Genomic DNA, 5,786 nt, shown 5'->3' on the forward strand with positions numbered 1-5,786 from the left:
GCGATGAAGATCCCGCACATGGCAACGAAGATCCCGAGTGCCGCAACTAAGACCCGGCGCGGCCAAATAAATAAATTAAAAAACCCTGCTGCTGTCGATATATCATCATTAACATACACACTCAGGTTGTTTCTCCAGGGCAAGATGAGCTAACAGACCCCTGAGCCATGAGCCACCGGAGACGTCTTGACCCCTGAAACCATGATTAAGTAATGTCACAGAAATGCCACAAGTTGATGAGCAATCCCAGCCTCTTTGTTGTTCCCGTTTAAAGCACCCCCAACTCAAAGACCAGGCTGGAGTGGAACTGAGGCTTGTCTCCCGCTCCTTTGGTTGGTGTCCTGTTAATAAATCCTTGCTACAAAATCCTGTCATCACAGTTTGGCTTTCTGCACTGCAGGCACAGGAGCCCTTGCTTACTTACTTACAAATCCACCCCCAACCTCGAGCATCCTGGAGAGTTTGTGATCAGTTTTCAATTTCCGCCTCTCAAGCCCAAATCCACCTCCTGCAGGCTTACTGCCCGGGGAAAGTGGCCTTTCTCTTCTGGATCAGGTGCTGGTCAAATGTGGCCACAGAAAAAAGCCAGCAGCATGGCAGGTGTTGTACAACCCCGCCTCTGTTTGCATCCGGAACAGGCATATCCACAGGGACGGAGAGAGAGTCTGGGTGCCTGAGGCTGGGGGTTCCAGTGAAGGGCTGTGCAGTGTCTTCCTGGGGGTCGGTGCAGAAGTCTGGGCATAGACCAAAGCCCACTGAACCGCACACTTCAGAAGGGTGAACTTTATGGCATGTGAATTACATCTCAGTAAAAAACAAATGTGACAGCAGAACCGAGAGGCACACAATAGAAGCCGAACACCTCATGCTGCTCTCCTTGTGGGAAAGTCCCTGAGTTTTGCTCTTGCTTTTGGCTTAGCTGGAGGCTACTGGCCACGTGGGAGAAAAGCCTACAACTCAGGAGGGACGGGGTCCCTCTCCCTGCGCTGGCTCTTTGCCCTTTCTTCTTCCCTAAGTCAGAACCTGGGTTTCTCAGAAGCTGTGAAGTGGCTGCCTGAGTTTATTCGCCTCCAAAACTGCAGCACAGGGGTTCCGTCTGTCCTTCAAGGCTCTTTAACTCCCGTCGTTCATCCAGGTTTGGGCCAGCTGTGTGCGGCTCACTGCTCTGGGCACTTGGGATACGTCAGATCTTCCCACGGTGGTCAAGAAGACAGAAACACGGTAAACATTTAAGAAAGTAAATCATGGGGCATATAAGAAGGTGTGAAGTGCTAGAAAAGAGAAAAGCAGAGCAGGGTAGGGGGTTGGGAGCACAGGGTAAGGGTGCAAGTTTAAACCACTGGGTGGGCAGAGCAGACCCACTGAGAAGGTGTCATCCGAGCAAAGAGCACGAGGAGACCCGAGAGAGCCCTGCAGGGAGCTGGGCAGGAGCTGTCCTGCCGAGGCTCGGCCCCAAGGCAGGAGGAGCTTGCCAGGCAGCTGAGGTGCAGCCAGTAGGCAAGGAGGCCAGGAAGCCGGCGGAGGGCACAGCTCAGGGAGGCACCACAGCTATTAACTGTGTCTTCCTTATTCTGTGTTTTTGTTGCTTTGACATCTTGGGGCCTTGCTGACCCTGGAGGGACTGCTCCTCCCAGGTCAGCTCATCCCCAGAGACAATAAGCATGCAAACCACCCAATTCAGAGCCCACTCCCAGCCCCTCCCTCCATACACTCTCACCGTCCAGGCCACTGCTCCCCTGGCCTGCTCACCCCGAGGCCAGGAACCGGGAAACTCGGGGCAGCTTATTCAGTCATTCAAACCTCCCAGTCCCTACACCATTACCAGCCTTGCCTGCACCTTCCTGTGGAAACCACAGTAAAGGCTCTTGGCCACATTTTCCCATAGAGGCAGCCTCCGGACTGGCCTTGGGGCTTCCCCGCATGGCCCTGTGTGGCGTGCCTCCTGACTCTAGGGAGCTGTCAATATAAAATCTTCCTTCATGGGGCTTCCCTGGTGGCGCAGTGGTTGGGAGTCCGCCAGCCAATGCAGGGGACACGGGTTCGAGCCCTGGTCCAGGAAGATCCCTCATGCCGCGGAGCAACTAAGCCCGTGCGCCACAACTACTGAGCCCACGAGCGACAACTACTGAGCCCACACACCTAGAGCCCATGCTCTGCAACAAGAGAAGGCACCGCAATGAGAAGCCCGTGCACCGCAACAAAGAGTAGCCCCCGCTCGCTGCAACTAGAGAAAGCCTGCGTGCAGCAAAGAAGACCCAACGCAGCCAAAAATAAAATTAATAAAATTAATTAAAAAAAAATCTTCCTTCATGACAGTAATTCCCATGTCTATGTGTCTTACCATGCCTGATGAAAACAAACCCCGGGTCCCCTTAGAAGACAGGGTCTTTGGCTGCTGCCCTGAAAGAGATGCGACCCCTGGGTGGTTCAGAGCAGAGGAGGCTGTGGCGGACATGCTGGTTGCTGGGCTGAGAAGACACTCAGGTCTGCGTCGTCCTGGTGATGACAGTGGTGCTGGGCCAGGGTAGGGGCTGCGGAGGTGGTGAGAGATACAGACCAGATGCGTCGTGAACGCAGAGCCTGCCCAATTAACGTGAGGTGTGGAAGAAAGAGGAGTCCAGGTGACTCCAAGTTTTGCCCTGAGCAAAGGAGGGATGGCACTGGCCTGAACTGAGACGGAGCAGGTTTTGGGGAGGAATTTAGCTCTGGGAATGCTGCCTTGGAGAGGAATATCAGCTCTCCAAGCAGAGATGTCAGGTAAGCTGCTGGATACACGAGTTTGGAGCGTGGAGGAAAAACTGAGCTGGGTGTACTTGGGAGTGGCCAGCAGGTGGGTGGTATTTCAAGCCACAGGATCTGAGGAGACTGGCCAGGGAGAAAGAGGGGTGGCCCCGGGAAGCCCCAGGCCAGCCCAGGAGGACTGGGGTGCAGTGTCGGGAGGCCACCTGCATCAGGGAACCAGGTGTGATCACCTGTGTCACATGCTGCTGAGGGGCGAGCACTGAGAACTGACCATGAAATTTGGGAACACACAGGCTCTTGTTTTGAGTAGGTCGCTGGAGGAGAAAAATGGCAGGAAATGAGAGGACCAGGTGTGGGAGGACTCACCTGCACGTGCCCTGAAAGCTCAGAGCAGGTGTGGCCTCGGAGAGACACGGTGACCCAGGCGAGACGGGCGAACCTCGCTGGGGCCGGGTGATGTCTGCAGAATCTGAGCCTCGGAGCTGGGGCTTCAAGGAGGAGGGATCATGGTCTGGAGTGAGGAGCCCTGCCCGGGTCTTCCCAGCCAGAAGAACCCACTTGACTCCACAGTTAGTTGCATCAGCTACTGGGACTCGGTGGGGCTGTGACTCAGCGGGGCTGTGACTCAGCTGGTGGCTCTCAGGATAGCAGGGGTGTTGTTCTACCTTCCAGGCTCACTTTGTCCAGAGGAAAATGAATGGGTTGTAAGGGTTGAGGAATGATGGACTGAGGCCACGGAGGGACTATTCTGACAGTTTCATCGAGGAGGTTACTTCCTGACTTGTGACTGTTCTGGTTAGAAAGTGGGATAATCATTCACACTCCAGCGATCCCAAGATCACGGAAGCAGATAAAGACCCAGAGAAATCAAAGGCAGCCTCTGTCCTTGCAGTGCCCAGCCCATTGCTGGTGAGTGTGAGGCCCAGGAAAGGAGGGAGGGAATTTTTCCCCAGCCTGGCTGTAGAATCACTCTCCTGATTGTCCTGCTGCTGGTACAGGGGTTCAACTCTTCCAAGGTATTTTAAACCAGAGACAAAAGGCAGCAAACACGTTGCAGAGAACGGGGAGGATGGTCCGCGCGAGATGAGCATGTGTGCAGCGGATCCTTGCCTGAAGGAGCCCCGTCAGCTCTGAGAGCCGCCCTCCTTCCCTCTCACGTCTGTCCCTTCCTTGACCCTCCACCCTTGCCCCTTTGCCTGCTCTTGGCTACTGCGTTTCCCTCTCCTCCTCAATCCACAAGTTAGTGTGCTCACCACCAAGAAACATGCATTTTCTCAGTGGGTGTTCTGGTCATGATTCAAAATGAAAAATTGGTGTTTTCCTTCAAGAAGTTCAAAGTGGTTTTCAGGCTTTAATCTTTTCACGACTCGTAATTATCAGGACTATCTCCAAGAGGCAGAAAGGAATGCAGAGATGCTAATTGTCGGCTGTATACTTATTTATTCATTTATTTATTTATTCTTGGCTGCTTTGGGTCTTCATTGCTGTGCGTGGGCTTTCTCTAGTTGCAGCGAGCGGGGGCTACTCTTCATTGCGGTGCACGGGCTTCTCATTGCGGTGGCTTCTCGTTGTGGAGCACGGGCTCTAGGCACGCGGGCTTCAGTAGTTGTGGCACATGGGCTCAGTAGTTGTGGCTCACGGGCTCTAGAGCACAGGCTCAGTAGTTGTGGCACATGGGCTTAGTTGCTCCGCGGCATGTGGGATCTTCCCGGACCAGGGCTCGAACCCGTGTCCCCTGCATTGGCAGGCGGATTTGTAACCACTGCACCACCAGGGAAGTCCCTCCCCCCCTGCCCATTTAATCATCCTTTTCTCCTAAAATGCAAAGCTCTCTGGTCTCGTGGTTTTGAAGTGTCAAAAAAATATCTAAATGTTCACGTGTAAATAAAGCAAACAAAAACGTCTTGGTTTGAGCCTCTCAGACAAGCCAGGCTCTCCATAGCTCTGTGCAGGGACAAAGCTGAGCTGGGGTGTCCCATTGAGAGTAGCTCAGGACAGCCCTGGGCATCTGGTACCAGGCACCAGTGGTGTGAACACCCTTGTGCGAAGGCACTTAGGTCTGGGCTTAGAAAAACCTCCTTGGCATCAGTTCTGAGAAGCCCTTCTTTGTGTCTCCAAAGCAAGACCTCAACCCCTCTGATTCCTGCAGACGCCCGTTTGCCTGGGACACTCTCAGTTTATACCTGTCCTCTCGGCTCAGTTATTAATAGCATCCCTCTCAGTTTAAGAAGGACCCCAGTTCAGAAGAACATTTTACAGCCACCACACTTATTCCTCACTGCCTCCCTGGGTCTGGAGGAGGTGGTCACTGCTGATGTGCTTAAGTCCACTGATGGTGAAGAGAGAGTTTATTACAAACCCTTGGTTCCACACGTTGACCTTGAGAACACGTGCAGGATCTCCAGGCCGTTTGCCAAGCCTCCTGCAGGATCACAGGACCGTTGAGGCTGGGGTGGGAGATTTGTGACCATCCATGCTCACTGTCAGAGAGAAATCTGTGGACTCCTGGCTCTTTGCCCACCATTGCCACCAGTCCCTCCCCAACCTGAAACCAAGCAGGACCCTGTAGGGCCTTCCCCCGGTGTCACCTGCCTCTTGTTTATAGAAAAGCTTTAGCCTCCTAGACCTTCCCCAAGTTTCAAAGAGCAAATTTAACCAGAGAAGTGAAAAAAAAAAAAACAGAAACAAAGGAAAGCAGTCAAGCAAGACAAAATAATAATAGTTTAGCCATAAAACAAAGTCAAGGACCTTTAGTTCCTCCTCAGGGGCTGTAGATAGTAATGTCCTTGAGCTGTTCTGCAGATACTAAAACCCCCACCAGGTGGAGGAAGTTAACTGCATGCTGCCCACCAGCACGGAGACCCCAGACTGGCTGGAGCTTAAGGACTGATAACGCTAACCCCTGTGACCTCACCTGGTTACCTCATCAAGCCACCAATCAGAAAATTGTGCACGAGCTGATCACATACCCTGAGATCACACACTGTCTTTAAAAAACCTTCCCTGAAAGCCATCGGGGAGTTCGGGTCTTTTGAGCATTAGCT

The 5,786-nt window shown here is 53.2% G+C and overlaps 1 long non-coding RNA gene across 1 annotated transcript; it reads right to left on the minus strand.

The window, feature by feature from the left end:
- Positions 1-233: 233 nt before the first annotated feature.
- Positions 234-3,285, minus strand: LOC137777915 (uncharacterized). Its single transcript, XR_011076674.1, has 3 exons — positions 3,109-3,285; positions 2,342-2,531; positions 234-1,189 (listed from the first exon to the last, which is right to left on the minus strand). It is a non-coding gene; the product is annotated as an uncharacterized lncRNA (long non-coding RNA).
- Between the last annotated feature and the right edge of the window lie 2,501 nt (positions 3,286-5,786).

Source organism: Eschrichtius robustus, chromosome 15 (genome assembly GCF_028021215.1).
Source record: "Eschrichtius robustus isolate mEscRob2 chromosome 15, mEscRob2.pri, whole genome shotgun sequence".
Classification (NCBI taxonomy): domain Eukaryota; kingdom Metazoa; phylum Chordata; class Mammalia; order Artiodactyla; family Eschrichtiidae; genus Eschrichtius; species Eschrichtius robustus.